Source organism: Esox lucius, chromosome 7, assembly GCF_011004845.1.
Source record: "Esox lucius isolate fEsoLuc1 chromosome 7, fEsoLuc1.pri, whole genome shotgun sequence".
In the NCBI taxonomy this organism is placed as follows: Eukaryota; Metazoa; Chordata; class Actinopteri; order Esociformes; family Esocidae; genus Esox; species Esox lucius.
Window position 1 is genome coordinate 8,681,633 of NC_047575.1, and position 21,251 is coordinate 8,702,883.

Genomic DNA, 21,251 nt, shown 5'->3' on the forward strand with positions numbered 1-21,251 from the left:
TAAAGCTGAACAAATGGCATTTCACCAGATCAGACCAACTCCAACCAAGGATTCAGTCGAGACAGACAAGTTTCCCATGTCAGAGAGATTGTGTAAGACTAGTGTAAGCTCAGAATATTAAAAAATAAGTTTGACAGCAGTGTGCTTGTAGGGTGTTTGACTTCATCCCTGATAGACAAGGACAATGTAAACAGCAGCCATGCGATGACTAGTTTTTCTTGCAGAATTTGAGGCCGACTTATTTTGGTGTGTAACCTGACAGAGCCCTAAAAATACAGCTTATGCAAGCAGTTTTTTTCTTTCTTTCATTAACTGAACACTTAAGATACTTTTGCCAGTTAAGCTTACCAAAGGTTTCTTACCAAAATATGTCATGTGGGAAATGTACACATAAAATATTATTCCTGAAGCCAAATAACACCAACTTTTTGTATTCAAGATTATACATATTTGTTAAGTGTAAATGTCTAAAACATGAAAATTATTGCACTAACTACTGTGAGTTGCTCTGGATAAAATTACCTAAAATGTCCTATTTTCAAAGGATGTCAGAGTTTTACTTACTCAGGCTCTCCTTAAGAATAAGTGACTCAAAAGAGAGGATGGAACTTGCATTGTAAATAAGTTGACTGCTTTAAAAAGACATTTGACCCGCCCTAACCACTACCATAACCTTAACGGCCACGTCACTCTAATGTTAGGACTTACCACTAACATAAGTTGGTTATGACGGGCCCCAGTGTACGCTATTATGACAAGCCCTAGTCCACGATAGTAACTAGTTATGGAGCCCACGCTCGCACACACACAATTAGGCATATATTTTGTTTACCAACAAATTGTTGATTTTTAAGTTATTGTAGGTCTGCCCAACCCTATTCCGGGAGATCTACCGTCCTGTAGGTTCTCCCCATTTGTGACTAACCTGATTTAGCTTTTTATCCAGCTAATTATTAGAATCAGGTGTGCTAAAGTAGAGATGTAAAGAAAACCTAAAGCAGAGTAGGTCTCCAGGAACAGGGTTGGCGCAGTCCTGGGCTATTGTATTGGGAAAGTAGAGGTCAAAGAGGAATATGAATACATGGTGACTGAAAGCACCAAGGATGTACAGTACCACTACTTTGCAGTATCACAAATGAACATTGCTTAGACCAAATCAATGTAATTACCAAAGAAACAAAAAACAAACACCAAAACACCCCTTAATGATGAAAATTTTTTTTGTTCTGTGACGTCGCCCGGTATGGCGCAGCCGGGGCCCCACCCTGGAGCCAGGCCCGGGGTTGGGGCTCGTACGCGAGCGCCTGGTGGCCGGGCCTTTCCCCATGGGGCCCGGCCGGGCTTAGCCCGAACGAGCAACGTGGTGCCGCCTTCCCATGGGCTCACCACCCACAGGAGGGATCGGTGGGTCGGTGCAGAGAGGATCGAGCGGCAGTCGAAGGCGTGGGCCTAGACAACCCGATCCCTGGACACGGAAACTAGCTCTAGGGACGTGGAACGTCACCTCGCTGGCGGGAAAGGAGCCTAAGATTGTGCGTGAGGTTGAGAGGTTCCGACTAGAGGTAGTCGGGATCACCTCTACGCACGGCTTGGGCTCTGGAACCACACTCCTTGAGAGAGGATGGACTCTTCACCACTCTGGAGTTGCCCATGGTGAGAGGCGGCGGGCTGGTGTGGGTTTGCTTATAGCTCCCCAGCTCTGCCGCCATGTGTTGGAGTTTACCCCGGTGAACGAAAGGGTCGTTTCCCTGCACCTACGGGTCGGGGATAGGTCTCTCACTGTTGTTTGTGCCTACGGGCCGAACGGCAGTGCAGAGTACCCGACCTTCTTGGAGTCTCTGGGAGGGGTACTGGAAAGTGCTCCGACTGGGGACTCTATCGTTCTACTGGGGGACTTCACTCTATCGTTCTACTGGGGGACTTCAACACCCACGTGGGCAACGACAGTGACACCTGGAGGCGCGTGATTGGGAGGAACGGCCCCCCTGATCTGAACCTGAGCGGTGTTCAGTTATTGGACTTCTGTGCTAGTCAGAGTTTGTCCATAACGAACACCATGTTCAAGCATAAGGGTGTCCATCAGTGCACGTGGCACCAGGACACCCTAGGCCGCAGGTCGATGATCGACTTTGTTGTCGTTTTATCTGACCTGCGGCCGTATGCCTTGGACACTCGGGTGAAGAGAGGGGCAGAGCTGTCAACTGATCACCACCTGGTGGTGAGTTGGATCCGATGGCGAGGGAGGAAGCTGGACAGACTCGGCAGGCCCAAGCGTACTGTAAGGGTCTGCTGGGAATGTCTGGCCGAGTCTCCTGTCAGAGAGATCTTTAACTCCCACCTCCGGCAGAGCTTTGACTGGATCCCGAGGGAGGCTGGAAATATTGAGTCCAAGTGGACCATGTCCTCCACCGCCTTTGTCGAAGTGGCCGCTCGGAGCTGTGGCCGTAAGGTCTCCGGTGCCTGTCGAGGCGGCAATCCCCGAACTCGGTGGTGGACACCGGAAGTAAGGGATGCCGTCAAGCTGAAGAAGGAGTCCTATCAGGCCTGGTTGGCTTGTGGGACTCCTGAGGCGGCTGACTGGTACCGACAGGCCAAGCGGACTGCAGCCCGGGTGGTTGTGGAGGCAAAAACTCGGGCCTTGGAGGAGTTCGGTGAGGCCATGGAGAAGGACTATCGGCTGGCCTCGAAGAGATTCTGGCAAACCGTCCGGCGCCTCAGGAGAGGGAAACAGTGCCCTACCAACGCTGTTTACAGTAGAGGTGGGCAGCTGTTGACCTCAACTGGGGATGTCGTCGGGCGGTGGAAGGAGTACTTCGAGGATCTCCTCAATCCCGCCATCACGTCTTCCATTGAGGAAGCAGAGGATGAGGGCTCAGAGGTGGACTCGTCCATCACCCGGGCTGAAGTCACTGAGCTGGTCAAGAAACTCCTCGGTGGCAAGGCACCGGGGGTGGATGAGATCCGCCCTGAGTACCTCAAGTCTCTGGATGTTGTGTGGCTGTCTTGGTTGACACGCCTGTGCAACATCGCGTTGCGGTCGGGGACAGTGCCTTTGGGATGGCAGACCGGGGTGCTGGTCCCTCTTGTTAAGAAGGGGGACCGGAGGGTGTGTTCCAACTATAGGGGGATCACACTTCTCAGCCTCCCTGGGAAAGTCTATGCCAGGGTACTGGAGAGGAGAATACGGCCGATAGTAGAACCTCGGATTCAGGATGAACAGTGTGGTTTAAGTATCTAGGGGTCTTGTTCACGAGTGAGGGAAGGATGGAATGGGAGATTGACAGACGGATCGGTGCAGCTTCTGCAGTAATGCGGTCGATGTATCGGTCTGTTGTGGTGAAGAAAGAGCTGAGCCGCAAGGCGAAGCTCTCGATTTACCGGTCAATCTACGTTCCTACTCTCACCTATGGTCATGAGCTTTGGGTCATGACCGAAAGGACAAGATCCCGGATACAGGCGGCCGAAATGAGCTTTCTCCGCAGGGTGGCTGGGCGATCCCTTAGAGATAGGGTGAGAAGCTCGGTCCCCGGGAGGAGCTCAGAGTAGAGCCGCTGCTCCTCTACATCGAGAGGGGTCAGCTGAGGTGGCTTGGGCATCTGTTTCAGATGCCTCCGGAACACCTTCCTCGTCCCACCGAGAGGAGACCCCGGGGAAGACCTAGGACTATGTCTCCCGGCTGGCCTGGGAACGCCTCGGTGTCCCCCCGGAAGAGCTGGAGGAAGTGTCTGGGGAGAGGGAAGTCTGGGCATCTCTGCTTAGACTGCTGCCCCCGCGACCCGGCCCCGGATGAAGAGGAAGAAGATGGATGGATGGATGGACAAAGAACAAACTCACAACAGCAGTATTCCCTTGACGCAATAAGCCTGGTGTACTTCTCATAGTTCTCAATTGAAAAGGGCAGCTAGCTGCAGTGTTGGTTTTCCCACCGAAAATGGGAGAAGATTCAGAAAATACTGAATTTGATTCATAATATTTCTGCTAGTATTGTTAGCTGTATTGGAAGTTCATCGCAGGGCAGGTATATTGTTGAACGGTGTTATATTAAACACTGATGGAAAGAGACATTTTTTTGTCCATTCCAATTATTGTATAGTTCAAATATAGCATAAATAAAATAAATACATACATTATATTTGTCTGTAAATTAAATCCCATGTCTTTTTCCTCTCACCCATCTCATATCAGATTAAGATACTTGGGTCAAGTACATTTGATTAATAATAATTAAAAAAAATGAAACCCTGAGTATAGTCTTAAGGTGTGTGTGTTTACTCAAGAAAACTAAAAAGAGAGCACAGAGAAATACTGTATGTTGTTGCCTACTCAAAGTAGTTATATATCTGCACATATGCACTTCCTAACCTTGACTTTCTGACCACAAACTAAAAGTACTGAAACAGAAATAATATTATATAAACATAACATAACAATAGAAACTAACACCCATCGAAACAATTAGCAAAATATAAATAAACTAAACTAAATTTTAGCATGTACTAATAGTTATTTACAATAACACTGTTGCATACGTATGTTTCTGCTGGTATAAAAAAGCTTTTTCTGAAAAAGAATCCCAAAATGCACTAAGCTTGGATTTACGCGATTCCACCACCACTTCACTTTTGTTTCCTGTCCTGTTTGCCACAGTAATCCACTTCTCACTTTCATCTGGACACGACAAGCTATGATTTTCAAACTGAACATCGTCCTTTGCAATCTCTCAAGTCACATAGGGCTATTGGTCACCTTTAAACAAAAAACAAATAAACATACCCTGCATCCATGCAATGTTGGAGTGCCTGTGAAACATGTAATCTGATTTAAGACGTTTTAAAGATGTAGCCTCTCAAATCTCATGTTTGCAGTCTTTGCCTCAATTGTGCAGACAGTGTTCTATGGAATGGACAAACTTTTTAATATAGTTTTGGCTTTATTGAATGCAGAATTTTGTCAAGTAGCATCTGTGGTTTTCCTGGATGTCAAAAGTTTTGTCCACTAACCATGTACAGATGTCCCATGAATAGGGAGGCAATGATATATCAGTCAGCAATTGCTTTAAAGTTGTTGTTTTTTTTGTCTGAATAGACATCCAATATACTTGCATACCTTTTAAAATATATATAGATTTTGCTCAAGTCATGTGTATATTATCTGGTTGGTACGTGTCCTTGTTGTTTTATTGTTATTAATTGTAATTATCAATGTTCCATTTTTTTTAATGAAATATAGTACCTTATTTACTGCATTTCTAATTCATACATTCATTATAAGATCAACATTTGTGACTCTTCTGTTATTTAAATCCATTGAAAGATGTTGAATTTGCATTTGTTGAAATTAGAAGCATTATCCGGATTAACATTTAATTTAATTCATGCCAGGGTACACTGGTACAGAAATGTCAAAACATTGGTATCGGCATCCATCAGTGCAGTAAAGAGGTTAATTGAATGCAGACCATGAGGGAAATTGTCATTGGCACCCAGTCAAAAAGTCTGATCTAACAAAGTCAATATTTGTGAAATCAGTCATGATTTATTTATTCAGTTGCAAATACTAAGTATGTCATCACACAAGAACCATTTTATCGTGTGATGTGAAATTATTATATTAAACTTCTGACTAGAACAAAAAGAAACAATGCAAGTTCATTTTGACCTTCTATCACACGTTCTTTCTCTCAAACACACTAACAAATAATAATAATAGAACTGGGCACCTACCATTTCAGTGGGTGAGATGAGCCTATTTAACCAAGCAAAGCCTTGCAATGTCAGGAACGATGGTATGGAGCTTCAGATCTGGCACAGCTTCTATCTTGCTGCTGTACTGTCTGCACAGTTTTTAATGAGAGGGCAAAAATTCAAGTGAGTCATTTCAATTCTGACTTCAGAGTCTCATCTGAGGATACACTTTGGTGTGGCCTCCACTGGAAAGTTCTCTGAGAACTATTTTTCCAGTGGTAACAGGTCTTCCCTCAAATTCATTTCTAACATAAACAAGCAAATCAGCCAAATCTGTGACATCAGTAGTAAACATTACCTCATTTTAATGCGCTCTATGAGGCTTCTTCTGACATCCTCTGCCATATCAATGTTCAAGTTCAAGTTAAAAAATGTATTTATCAATTGCATCGAATAACACAGCGTCATCCTGCACAATGCAATTCTTTTGACAGGATGACACAACATCTACATAGTAAGAATTAAGAAATATATAAAGCTTAAATATAGCAATAATATACATAATGTAAACTAGCAGCAATTTTAAATAGAGTAGGATGGGGAATATGAACAATATGGGCAGATGTATTGAATATTATAGATATAGCAAGTACAGCAATAATATGCTACAAGTGACTGTATCATTCAAAAGGGGCAGCAGGTCAGGTTTGTTTGGCAGCTGTACCACCACAATTATGTTGGTGATAAATAAAGATCTTCATCAAAAGTGTGGTGCTTTCCCGCTTAAGCAATCCTCAGGCTAGCATGGTAAGATGCTTCTTCTGACATCCCAACTCTCCCGGATATCCCAACTCTCCTGGATGTTACTAGCAGATGTGCTAGTTACATATTGCTTTAATTTGTTTGTTAAGTTTGTAATATAATTTTTCAGTGCAGACAACACATTTCCAGAGTTGTGTGGTATACAACCAGGAGGTACTCCATATACCATGCATACCACATGTATAAGCTACAATAACAAGCATACAGAAATCTGTGGTTTAGCAAAAGTAATTTCTGCTAGTTTAATGCAGGTTTAGAGGATTGTTGATGATGACATAAACTTACTGTTTACTGGAATTGGCTTCAATACTAGCATCACAACATTTTATATTAAAGTACATATAAAAATAGTAGCCTAATCACAAATGTACGCTAATTTGTTCAGGAGGCAAGAGAAGATTATCTTTCCCCCACAGCATCTTTCCCTCCATGCATTTCTGTGACATTTCCATTGTTTCGGTGGAGTTGCATTAACCTTTTTAATGTTTATGTCTTGAAGTGGAAGTTGGATCATTCGCCAAGCGAAGAAGGCACGTCTGAAGGATAAGCTTCTCAAGCTTTGGATTATAGCGAAGAAAAGAATAAGCAATCAAAACAATTTAAAAATTCAAATCAATCCATTCAAATCCACAGAGACAAAGGTAATTTGGGGGTTTTAAGCCATTCCCAAACCTTAAACCTTTAACCATTAAACATTTCTGAACCCTAATTTAACCTTAATACCAAATTGTAATTGTAGTGCTGCATGAATTGGCAACCCATTGCCACTGTCAAAATTTGTTTAGGAGTTAGCACAAAGCTGCAATTTGGGTAAATATGTATGCCGTAGGGAAGACCAATATCTACAGTACATTACGTACATTTGCCAAATACAACAACTGCTGTTGGTATGTTTTTGATTTTAACTTGCTGTTATCTGGACTTGCTGTTTCTGAGCTCCTGTGAGCTCCTCCCCCTCACTCTCAAGGATGAGGTGTCTGGTTGTATGTTCCAGCCACCTACACTCAGACAGCAACAACAAGCCCCTCTCTTTATAGGGAAAAGCAAGCATTCCAAAGGATAATACTGTATCACAAAGGGGCTTTGAAGATCACTCCAGACCTGGGTTGTTTATAGTTAGAAGCCTAATGGCCTGATTGGGAATGTATTTTAGGATACCCTGAAACACTAAATACATCGGCTAGCAGTGATGTGGGTGCCAGGGAAACCTTGCGTTTCATGTCAATGATATATGACTGATACACACTGACACGTGTAGCAGTAATAACGTGTCAGGGATGTCATTTGTGAAAAATATATTTCAGAACCTTTTCCATATCGCTGTAGGAAACACCTCGGTAAATATGTTAATGCTTTTTCCAAATGTACAGTACAACATTTATTAGGTACGTCTACCATACACAGTGGGGAGAACAAGTATTTGATACACTGCCAATTTTGCAGGTTTTTCCACTTACAAAGCATGTAGAAGTCTGTCATTTTTCAAAAATCCAGAAAATCACATTGTATGATTTTTAAGTAATTAATTTGCATTTTATTGCATGACATGAGTATTTGATACATCAGAAAAGCAGAAATTCATATTTGGCACAGATAACTTTTGCAATTACAGAGATTATATGTTTCCTGTAGTTCTTGACCAGGTTTGCAAACACTGCAGCAGGGATTTTGGCCCACTCCTCCATACAGACCTTCTCCAGATCCTTCAGGTTTCGGGGCTGTTGCTGGGCAATACGGACTTTCAGCTCCCTCCAAAGATTTTCTTTTGCCAATGACCATGCAGGCAAGCAGCTTGGTGAGAAGGCAACAACTGTTGGCGCAATTATTAGAAAATGGAAGAAGTTCAAGATGATGGTCAATCTCCCTCAGTCTGGGGCTCCATGCAAGATCTCACCTCGTGGGGCATCAATGATCATGAGGAAGGTGAGGGATCAGCCCAGAACTACATGGCAGGACCTGGTCAATGACCTGAAGAGAGCTGAGACCACAGTCTCAAAGAAAACCATTAGTAACCCACTATGCCATCATGGATTAAAATCCTGCAGCTCACGCAAGGTCCCTCTGCTCAAGCCAGTGCATTTCCAGGCCCGTCTGGAGTTTGCCAATGACCATCTGGATGATCCAGAGGAGGAACGGGAGAAGGTCATGTGGTCTGATGAGACAAAAATAGAGCTTTTTGGTCTAAACTCCACTCGCCGTGTTTGGAGGAAGAAGAAGGATGAGTACAACACCAAGAACGCCATCCCAACCGTGAAGCATGGAGGTGGAAACATCATTCTTTGGGGATGCTATTCTGTTAAGGGGACAGGGACGACTGCACTGTATTGAGGGGAGGATGGATGGGGCCATGTATTGCGAGATCTTGGCCAACAACCTCCTTCCCTCAGTAAGAGCATTGAAGATGGATCGTGGCTGGGTCTTCCAGCAATGACAATGACCCGAAACACACAGCCAGGGCAACTAAGGAGTGGCTCCGTAAGAAGCATCTCAAGGTCCTGGAGTGGCCTAGCCAGTCTCCAGACCTGAACCCAATACAAAATCTTTGGAGGGAGCTGAAAATGTGTATTGCTCAGGAAATGTATGATCTCTGTAATTGCAAACAAAGGTTTCCGTACCAAATATTAAGTTCTGCTTTTCTGATGTATCAAATACTTATGTCATGCAATAAAATGCAAATTAATTATTTAAAAATCATACAATGTGGTTTTCTGGATTTTTGTTTTAGATTCCGTCACTCACAGTTGAGGAGTACCTATGATAAAAATGACATGTTTTGTAAGTGGGAAAACCTGCAAAATCGGCAGTGTATCAAATACTTGTTCTCACTACTGTATGTGAATTACTGGGCTGGGATTTATAAGAATTTTGATGACTACAGTCAAAGTGTATGCTTGTCATGTTTAGATAGCAAAAGACCATCTGCGTATCTGTACACAGGAAGTCACGTTCATTCAAAGTGCGACAGTTTGTAACATATGGGCTTACAGTTTTTCTGTCCATTATGTCTATAAAGGTGAGGACAACCCGAAGTTTCTTTGAGATGACACTGAGTGAGCTTGAGTTTGTAAGACTGAGTATCAAGTGTGTAACATTATTAACAATAGACTATCAAATATTGCAATAAATAATTGAATTACTCCCTCCCTTGACGACCGGGTATGCAATCATTATTTCAACCACTATACGAAACGGCTGATTTCTAACACTGCATAGGAGAAATATAATTCAGTATACAACACCTTATCCCACTGGTCACAATTTTGACAGATCATAAAACACACTTCTTCACCTACTTCATCATGGAAGTTCTAAAAAACAATGATTTATTATTTCAAAGGTTTACTAATGACACAAGACTTTGATATTTTCATGTCTGGGAAAAATGTGGGATTAAATAGGTTAATCAACTTGCCTGGTTAAATAACATTACCATTCAAATAAATAATGTAAAGAATTAACAGTTTATCAAAACATATTACACGCCCATGTGCTAATCCCTTTCCCCCACCCCCTTCTCCCCAAGGCCAGATAGATGTGCCTCCCTGAACTATCGCTGACCTCTTGCAATTTATTCCAAAACTTCTCTATAGCATATATTAATCTAAACCCATTAATTATTTTACAAAATGCCCACAAGAATTGAAAGTGAAATTGACCTTACAACCTTCAGATTGACTTGCAAATAATCTATTCTGTCTGTGCATGAAAATATTTTAAATGTAATGAATTCATCTCTCAACCTTGGCAAAGCAATTCAAGCAGCTCTGAGAGTTATGAATTTTTGAACTTTTGAATAACATCAGTTAAATCAGCAGGATCCTATTCAAGTAATTTGCCCCTAATTATAGTTTCCTAATAAAGTAATAATTCCCCATCTACATGTTCTGCATCCTCAAATTCTATATTTTTCGCATGCTGTATGTTTGCTCTACATTTCCCAATTCCAAAGAATGAATGTAAATCCAAATTCCAGCATATGTAGTGCATGCACATTGTCTCTCTGAGCATATTGGTTTACAGCATAGGCCCCTGAGAAACAATAGGATTCACATTATCTATTGCCACACTAAAAAGAGCTAAATTGTAGAACCTTATTAAGGTTGTTGGCGTAGAAAAATGGGGTGGAGAGATTCATTGAATAACTGTCCAACTGAAAAAGCTAAATTTGATGACAGGAAATGCAGGCAATAAACAGAACATACAAAATCATTTAATAATTATTTATTGAAACTGAGAAAATTATAGTTTTCGGAAAAATACATGCCCTGTTGAATATGAATATAAAAAGCTGGGACAGGGGCATGTTTACCACTGTGTTGCATCACCTCTTCTTTTAACAATACTCAATACTGAGGAGACCAATTGCTGTAATTTTGAAAGTGAAATGCTTTCCCATTCTTGCTTGATATAGGATTTCAGCTGCTCAACAATTCGGGTTCTCTGTCGTATTTGTCATTTCATAATGCACCAAATGTTTTCAATGGGTGACAGGTTCGGACTGCAACCAGGCCAGTTTAGCACCTGTATTCTTTTATAACAAAGCTATGCTGTTGTAATACATGCAGAATGTGGTTTGGCATTGTCTTGCTGAAATAAGCAAGGACTTACTTGCATTTATGGATGCAGTAATGTACTGTGTACACAGACAATGGTTTTCAGAAGTGTTCCTCAATCCATGCAGTGATTTCCACTACAGAATTGTGTCTCTTTTTAATGCAGTGCCGCCTGAGGGCTCAAAGATCATGGCCATACAATATTGGTTTTCGGCCTTGTCCCTTGTATGCAGAGATTTCTTCAGATTCTCTGAATCTTTTTATGATTTTATGTCCCGTAGATGATAAGATCCCCAAAGTCTTTGCAATTTTATGTTGAGGATCGTTATTCTTAAAATGGTTGCACTATTTGCTTGTACGGTATTTCACAGAGTGGTTAACCTCCCCAATCTTTACTTCTGAAAAACTCATCCTCTCTGGGATGCTCTTTTTCAATCAATCAAATGTATTTATAAAGCCCTTTTTGCATCAGTTGTCAAAAAGTGCGTTTACAAAGCAACTGGCCTTAAACTCCAAGGTGCAAACAACAGTAGTGTTGAATTTCAGTTGCTAGGAAAAAATCCCTAAGAATGCCAACATTTTGGAAGAAACCTAGAGAGGACCCAGGTCATCCAGGTCATCAGGTATCGTGTTAATCTGCAACACAACCAGGAGGACTCTGGACAGGGACAGTAATGGGTCCCCCAAGTCAGGGGGGGGTCCGTCGACACTAAGGGGGTGGACAGTACCCAACCATGTTACAACCATGTTACTAACCTGTTGCCAAATAACCGAATTAGTGGTGAGATGTTCCACCATGTTCTCTTTTTATTGCACAACCTTTCCAGTCTTTTGGTGCCTCTGATCCAGCTTTTTTGAAACGGGTTGCAGGCATCAAATTCAAAGTGGGCATATACACCGATCAGCCATAACATTATGACCACCTGCCAAATATTGTGTAGGTCCCCCTTTTGCCGCAAACCAGCCCTGACCCATCGAGGCATGGACTCCACTAGATGCACTGTGTTCTGACAACTTTCTATCAGTACCAGCATTAACCTTTTTTTTGATGCCTTACTCAACTGCACTCCCGCTCTTTCTCTCTCAAATAGCGAGACTCTGCCACAACCACTTCCGATTGGTTAAAATGTTTTCCTGGATTAAATTATGGTACTATCATCCATCTTCGCAAGAGTGCAAATGGCTGTTTTATACTAAAATGTTCTCCAAATAAGTTTATGTAATCAATAAAAAGATAGGAATATATAGAAGGCTTGCTTCATAGGGCGAGTGAGGCACAAAAACATTACTAACATTTGGTTTGCCTATACTTTCATGCAGATCCCATAAAATAAAATAAATAATTTACAGTGTAAGTTGATAGAGAACACTTCCATTTACAGCATCAACCTATATTTCATATTTACGTTTTAGTAATCAAGCTAATGCTCATAGATACTGCAGCCTTTCAGATACTGGTCAGATGCTCTACGCTAGGCTAACTGTAGCCTCAGTCATTAATTAATTATTTTAGAAGACCCGTGGTCACTGCGTCCATCTTGCTTCTCCTATTATTGAAGATCTCAGAGGCCTCTATATTACAGACAAGGCATGTATACCAATAATATTTTAAGTGGTATTTACCCCAACAACTATGGAATTAAAACAGATTGTTGTGTGCAGGTTTTGTACAGTAATGAAAAGCTGTACAGGAATGAAAGCAAATGACCTGCAGTCAATAAACCGTGCTGGTCTTTTTGGTTATGCAACAGCATTTCTAAAGCCCTAACACTGATTCTGATATTAAAGCCTACCTTCTTACAATACTGAGCCTTAGGCTGCTGTTTTTTGCATTGAGATTTTAGAGAGGTAGAAAGTATTTTGCCTGTGTATGATTGAAAAACAATTTTGTGGGAATTTACACTGAAGGGTAAGAAACATTGCCAGAAACATCATGTTTCCTTTCACAGCTCTATAACCTGTGTCTGTAATGCAAAATAATTAATTGTTCACCTGAATGGAGGTCAACACTTGGTCGCTGGTGAATGATATTGAGTTTCCATAGAGGAACATGTTTTTATTCAAACCTTATTGATGGAGCATATCGTCATTAGTAACATAAAATAACATTTACAAATATTTTAAAAAAATCCCAGAGTCAAATTGATGATCCCTTATCAAATAAGCAGTGCTGGTTTCAAGGTTTGATACAGCTTGTGTTAAGTGATTATATGAAAAAACATAACCTGAATTACAACATTTCCAACAGTTGAACGAGAGGCTATTTAAATGTTACAGGATCGGTCCACCTAATTTTGCAATCCTCTTAAAAATCTGCTGTTTCAATGCTTAGATAAGTACAAAAGTGTTATGACAAATGCCCAAGCCAAAAAAGCAGTACATTTAAAATGTATTATTTTGGAACCCCTTACGTTGTACGTATTACTGAAACAATTCATATAAACAGTAAAAAGTATACATCAGTGTTATTATAGACCCCCTCATTTTATTTGTTTATTAGTCCACTGGTAATACAATCCATGTAAAGTGTGGAAGTCGGCAGTCAATTTGTCAAGGTTGGTGCTGGTGACGTTGCTCATTTCACTCACAAGCTAAACGGATTGAAAATCAATATTCACATGTATAATTCATTAATTACACATAACATGCTCTTCCTTGCTAATGTTTCTTGGTGTGTGGGGAATCACAAACTCTTAGACTACTGATATTGGAGTGATGTTTCATCATAGCTCAATTAGATAGTCCACAAACCCTCACTGCGATGAACATCCTCCAAACCATCCATCCATGTCCAATCATGTTCTTCATCAGCCAAATTTGTTTGTCACCCAATATAACTCAACATGCAATACATAATCTAAAGTCAACCCATACTGTGCCTTATTGGGGATCAAAGGTCCCTTGGGAACTCTTGATGTTTTAATTAATCCATATTGGAGCTACTGTATATCCTTTGGGAAAACTACATGCATCATGCTTTATATGTTATTTTTCTGCATTTATGCATTGTTGGTTAGAGAAAATTGGGAAATATGAGGGAAATATTTGATGAAAGAGCAATGTGCCCAATTGAAATCCATGCTGCAAGGATGAATATATATTGCAGACAGATTTCCACAGTATTGGTTCATATTTCTATGCTAAATACAAATGTATTAAATATAATATGGTGCAGGACTAGTTTCAAGCCTGTTAACATTTAAGGAGTCCTACAGAAAAGAGAGAGAATCCTAGCTAGATGCACAGGGTCATAGCCACATAAAGGAGACAAGACAGACTCAGCTCCACACTCCTTATCAAGTCACTACAGTCTCACAGGTCTAAAATTGCATAACGTCTCTTTTTTCTTATCGCCAAAACAGACACGTTTCAGGAAATGGTTAAAGGTAGCATATTTTTCGGGAAAGCTATTCTGAATACATGTTCTTTTTTCTAGAATCTCTGAAATTTTGGATGAATTTTAGAGGATTATCTGCTGACAATGTATTTGAACATCTTTTTTTTATTGGTCGCAGGGTTTACATAAGAGGGCTAAGATATTCATATGGGTGTTGAGGTGAGTTGTCGTCTTTTGTTTTGTTTGTGTCTTTAGGCTACAGCAGACCAAGGTAGCAGACCACTGGTATTTAATTTCCATATGACAGTGGAATTTAATATTGCAATATGCCACCTATTGTAATTAGTGGAAGCTTATAGAGATTGGTTCTTCATTTGCTAGCAGCAGATTAGCTGTGACCACAAAATGACTAAAAAATGTGGTTACAAAATAGTCGTCTATTGTAATGTGCAATGTTCTCCTTCCTAAAAAAGAAAAATGACACCATTCAAATGCAAATACACCTCAGAATCAATCATCAGGGATTCCTCCTCAGCATATCAAAGGCTTTTATTGTTGAGATTTGATGCGTGTTTAGATCAATGTGAAACCTTGACACGTGGGTGGGGCACCTAGTTAATGTCGTCTGACTGAGCTGCAGCCAGTCAGCAGAGATTAAATTCTGTCTGTTTCCATGGTCACCAATAGAACCAGATCACTCCTATATGAATGAATGCATTTTCCTCAGGAAAATCTGGGATTTTTTAGTACACATGTTAGATAACGGCAAATAATAAAACTTAGCCGGTGCTGGTTCACTTTGTCCTGGTCATATTTTCTAATCTCACCTTAAAACTTAAGCTTTTCCCGACCTCATGAGCTGTCAATCACAAGGGTCAACATTCTACTGGGATGATTAAAATGTAGGCCATTTGCATCAAACCAAAAGACATCCATCATAGGAATCATCAACAAACACAATCCTTGTCTTTGTCTTATGAGAATTAATACTACAGAAATGTTAGCCCATATATATTTTTGGGCTGTGCTATCATTTATGATTGCAGTGAGACTCTTTACATTCTAATTAAAATCTTAGTGATGAAATGCAGTGTGCATGGAATACACATCTCTCCTTTAGGAGAGTGTCATGCCACAGCTTTTAGACTGTATAAACTGGACCTTGATTTAATCCAACTAAAATGTAAGTGAAACATCCAAAATGTATATTGGCAGACACAATGGGGTGTGACTCGAATCAAATCAAATAAATTGAGACTGAGGCCAGTTGTTCAGGACTCTGCTCTAAATATGCGAGAAGACATTGCTTTGTTTGAAAATGAATGTTTTGTGCCAACACAATCCTTGGAGACACTATGTGCATCCTTTGTCAAGTGTTGTGAGTGCATTTCATTTGTTGTGTCTTGTGTTCTGAGTGCATAGCTCTGTCATGTGTTTTGTAAGCATTCTTTTAGTCTATTTCTCTAATAACATTTGGATTTGGCTGTTTCTACCATGCTGGAAATATATCATCCAGAAACTAGGTTAGGAAATGCTTTGAGAAATCAGTAAGGTATATAAAAAAATCTAGTTTCCATCTACAATGTCAGTCATGGTATTAAGAGCTTGCTTGTCTCGGCCTTTGAAAACTAGATTATATTCAACTTTATTGTCATTGAACAGTATGAATACAGTACAACGAAATGCAGTGTTCTGGTTTAATATACAAACCCGATTCCAAAAAAGTTGGGACACTGTACAAATTGTGAGTAAAAAAGGAATGGAATAATCTACAGATAAGGAACAGCTGGAGGACCAATTTGCAATTTATTATGTCAATTGGCAACATGATTGGGTATAAAAAGAGCCTCTCAGAGTGGCAGTGTCTCTCAGAAGTCAAGATGGGCAGAGGATCACCAATTCCCCCTATGCTGTGGTGAAAAATAGTGGAGCAATATCAGAAAGGAGTTTCTTAGAGAAAAATTGCAAAGAGTTTGAAGTTATCATCATCTACAGTGCATAATATCATCCAAAGATTCAGAGAATCTGGAACAATCTCTGTGCATTAGGGTCAAGGCCGGAAAACCATACTGGATGCCCTTGATCTTCAGGCCCTCAGACGGCACTGCATCACATACAGGAATGATACTGTAATGGAAATCACAACATGGGCTCAGGAATTATTCCAGAAAACATTGTCGGTGAACACAATCCACCGTGCCATTTGCCGTTGCCGGCTAAACTCTATAGGTCAATAAATAGCGCTCAGTTCAGAAGCCTGCATCTCTGATGGTATGGAGTTGCATGAGTGCGTGTGGCATGGGCAGCCTACACATCTGGAAAGGCACCATCAATGCTGACAGTTATATCCAAGTTCTAGAACAACATATGCTCCCATCCAGGCGTCGTCTCTTTCAGGGAAGACCTTGCATTTTCCAACATGACAATGCCAGACCACATACTGCATCAATTACAATGTCATGGCTGCATAGAAGAAAACATTTGGCGCATCATATAGAGGAAGGTGTGACAAAGAAGACCTAAGACAGTTGAGCAACTAGAAGCCTGTATTAGACAAGAATATTATTCTATAAACTACTGACAATATTACTCCCAAATTCCAAATAAAAATATTGTCATTAGAGTATTTATATGTAGAAAAATAACAACTGGTCAAAACAAACCCAAAAAGATGTACTGTTTTCAGACCTCAAATAATGCAAAGAAAACAAATTCATCAACAAAAAAATACTAATGTTTTAACTTAGGAAGAATAACCCAGATTTCTAATCACATGCGTCTTGGCATGCTCTCCACCAGTCTGTCACATTGCTGTCGGGTGACTTTATGTCACTCCTGGCACAAAAATTCTAGTAGCTCGGCTTTGTTTGATGACTTGTAACCATCCATCTTCCTCCTGATCAAATTCCAGAGGTTTTCAATGGGGTTCAGGTCTGGAGATTGGGCTGGCCATTAAAGCGGCTTGATCTGGTGGTCCTCCATCCACACCTTGATTGACCTGGCCGTGTAGCATGGAGCATTGTCCTCCTGGAAAAAACAATTCTCAGAGTTGGGGAACATTGTCAGAGCAGAAAGGAGCAGGTGTTGTTCCAGGATAACCTTGTTCATGCGTCCTTCACAAAGACAAATCTGCCCGATTCCAGCCATGCTGAAGCATCCCCAGATCATCACCGATCCTCCACTAAATTTCATAGTGGATGCAAGACACTGTGGCTTGTAGGCCTCTCCAGGTCTCCGTCTAACCATTAGATGACCAGGTGTTGGGCAAAGCTGAAAATTTGACCCGTCAGAGAAGATGACCTTACTCCATTCCTCTACTGTCCAATCCAGCCCTAGGAGCCTGTTTCAAACCGTCCTCGCCGTGCACTTCACCCCAGCTGCTGTTTACCATTCTTTTTGTAGGTCACTTGATCTCATCCTACGGTTGTTGAGTGACATTCAAATGAGATGACAGTCATCTCGGTCAGTGGACAGTCGTTTTCGCCCTCTGCCAGTCTGTAGCTCTGTTGTCCCCAATGCCTGTTGCTTGACCTTGTTCTTATGAACCGCCGTCTTTGAAATGTTCAAGATGGAAGCAACCTAACGCTCACTGTGTCCCTCTGCCAGTAAAGCCAGAATTGAACCCTTCTTTTCCTCAAAGCTTTTCTTTTCAACTCTTTTGTCATGCTGAATAGTTATTTTTTTTACTCAAATTACCTTTGAGGTACTACTTGCACTGTTTTTGCCATCCAGCTGGTCCTATTGCAAGAAGATAGTGATGACTACAGCAGTGGTTTTTGAAAAGAAAGGTTTTGAGTGAGAAACAGGAGGGTTAAAATTAAGAGACCACTGCAAATTGAACACGTCTGTTCCTCCCTCAAAACATCATTTTTTTACTTTTTTTTAGAAAGTAAAGAAAAAGGTGCAGTGGTCTTTTAATTTTTTCTGGAGCTGTATATATATTATTTCAGGTATTTCTAAGTATTATTGGACAGGAAAGTGTTGATATATACAGGAGAGTTTTTGCCTAATGAGCAGTAATCAGAATTTGAAAACAGGCTTCAGGTGGCTTAGACTGCTAAACCATTCTAGGCCACAAGGTCTGAGCCTGGACTGTGTTGCTAGCTTACAAGTCGCTGGGAAACCCTATGGATGATGTCAATTGTCCAGAATCACCTGGGATAGGTAGCATTTTCTGCAGGAATGTCCTTATTTTATTGCGCTATTGTTGTGACTGCAGGCAAAGGCCCTTGAAAGCTCAACGGAGTTAGAGCCAGGTTGAAGCATCCATAGAGTAGCAGGGTTTCAATTGCAGCGAGTTTTACAGCAGTTTTTCTGCCACAGTGTACAGTATACGGTACACAAAATAAACATGGGAGCCAAGCTGATTTAGCTATATTTTGCTCTGTAATATAAAGGACATATCTAACTTGCTGAAAAACATATTGGTCAAGCTCAGGCACATAAATCGTATTATATTTAGATATATTAACAACAACATGGTATCGGGAAGAGGGCTCGGAAGGCTGGAGACAGGGCGTTGTGAGTACTTAACAATTATGAGAACGGGACAAATGTTTCAAGTTTTTCTTCTTAAGAAAAGTGAATTGTGATAACCAATTACTCAATGTTTCTAGCATGTATAATCAACCCCTTCCATATCTTTGTGTGACTACAAATATACGCTTGATATTTGGTCATTTGATCTAACTATAACAGAAAAATACCCACATAACAGGGTGGACAGAGGTCTAACAGGGTGTAGCACAACAGAGTGGACAAAACATTTCTAATTTCTTCATTTCTCATTTCATAGACATTCATATCAGAAGACGTATCCCATGATCATGGAAAAGAAGCTACTGTATTTCTAAAGGGTGAAATTATTAGCCTGCATGAAGCAAAAAAACAACGCAGGAGATTGCTGAAATTACTGGAATTGGTTTAAGAACTGTCCAACTGTAAAACATGGAAAGATAATGGTGAACTGTCAACCTCGCTGAATAAATAATCTTTAATGACTGTGATCAAAGAACACTCACGCTTGTTGAAGTTGCTTGGTGAAGTCGGATTGTAAAAAGAAATTAGAACTCTCAACCATTTTTAATAGTGAAAGTAAGAGCATTTCCACACACACAATTACATGAGAATTCACAGGATTGGGACTAAACAGTTGTGTTGCCAAAAGAAAAACACTAGTTAGTGAAACTCACTCAAAAAAGGCTTCAATATGCTTGAGAGCATAAAGATTGGAGCAATGGAAAAGGGTCACGTGGTCTGATGAATCCAGATGTACCCAATCCCATAGCGATGGGAGCATCAGGATAAGAAGGGAGGCGCATAAAACAATGCACCCATCATGCATAGTGCCCACTGTACAAGGCTCTGGGGGGAATGTTATGATCTGGGGTTGCTTCAGTTGGTCAGGTCTTGGCTCAGCAACGTTATGTAGCAATAAAATTCAGCTGAGTACCTGAATTTACTCAATGACCAGGTTAGCCATCAACCATCAATAGATTTTTTTCTGCCCTGATGGCACGGGCATATCAAATTGTGCAAGAGTGGTTCAGGGAGCCTGGGGAATCATTTTCACACATGAATTGGCCACCACAGAGTCCTGACCTTAACCCTATTGAAAGACTATGGGATGTGCTGGAGAAGACTTTACGGAATGGTTCAACCTGCTGTGACATTGCGGTTGTCAAAACAATGCAACTTTTTTGAGGCCAGGCAGCATAACTATATCCTATACATAATAATATACAATATAAAACACACATAAAACAATAGCAGGGGAATCGGAGATGCAGGGGTGGTATTGCATTTGCTTTACCGCACCGTTGTGACGAAAAGAGAGCTGAGCCGGAAGGCAAAGCTCTCGATATACTGGTCAATTTTCGTTCCTACCCTCACCTGTGGTCATGAAGGCTGGGTCATGACCGAAAGAACTAGATCGCGAGTGCAAGTGGCTGAAATGGGTTTTTTCAGAAGGGTTGCTGGCTTCTCCCTTAGAGAACTCGGAGTAGAGCCGCTGCTCCTTTGCATCAAAAGGAGCCAGTTGAGTTGGTTCAGGCATCTGGTAAGGATGCCCCCAGGATGTCTCCTTAGGGAGGTGTTCCAGGCACGTCCAGCTGGGAGGAGACCTCGGGGTAGGCCCAGGACTAGGTGGAGAGATTATATTTCGACACTGGCCTGGGAACGCCTCAGGATCCCCCAGTCAGAGCTGGCAAATGTGGCTTGGGAAAGGGAAGTTTGGGATTCCCTGCTGGAGCTGCTGTCCCTGTGACCCGATACCGGATAAGCGGATGAAGATGAGATAATACACACATATCAGTATTTCCCCCAGGATGTTTTACAGCAGTGATACTGTTGTGCGCCTGCCACTTGGATCCAAAGGCAGCAGCGATTATTATAAAAATCTATCAAAAAACTATTTAACATTTTTGCCGTTGAAAACTTATAGGGGAAACACAGCATAGGGCAACAAATATTGCCCTATGCAGTATATAGTATAACATTACAATATACTGTACGTACATGTCCACCCTGTTAGGCTGGTATCCTACATATTAGTTCAATAAGGCTAACAGGGTGGACACTAAGAGGGTGGACATTTTAAGATTTTAGCTAACATTTTAAAGTTAGCTTTTAGCCTTCCTGTGTTATAATAATGGCTAGCACAAGCTTTAATCATTCATGAGGAATAATAACATTTTCACAAAATATTTTTGAATTTGCAATTTGATTGATCTCATTTACAGTGGATATAAAATGTGTACACACCCCTATTAAAATGCCAGGTTATTGTGATGTAAAAGAATGAGACAAATATAAATCATGTCAGAACTTTTTCCACCTTTAATGTGACCTATAACG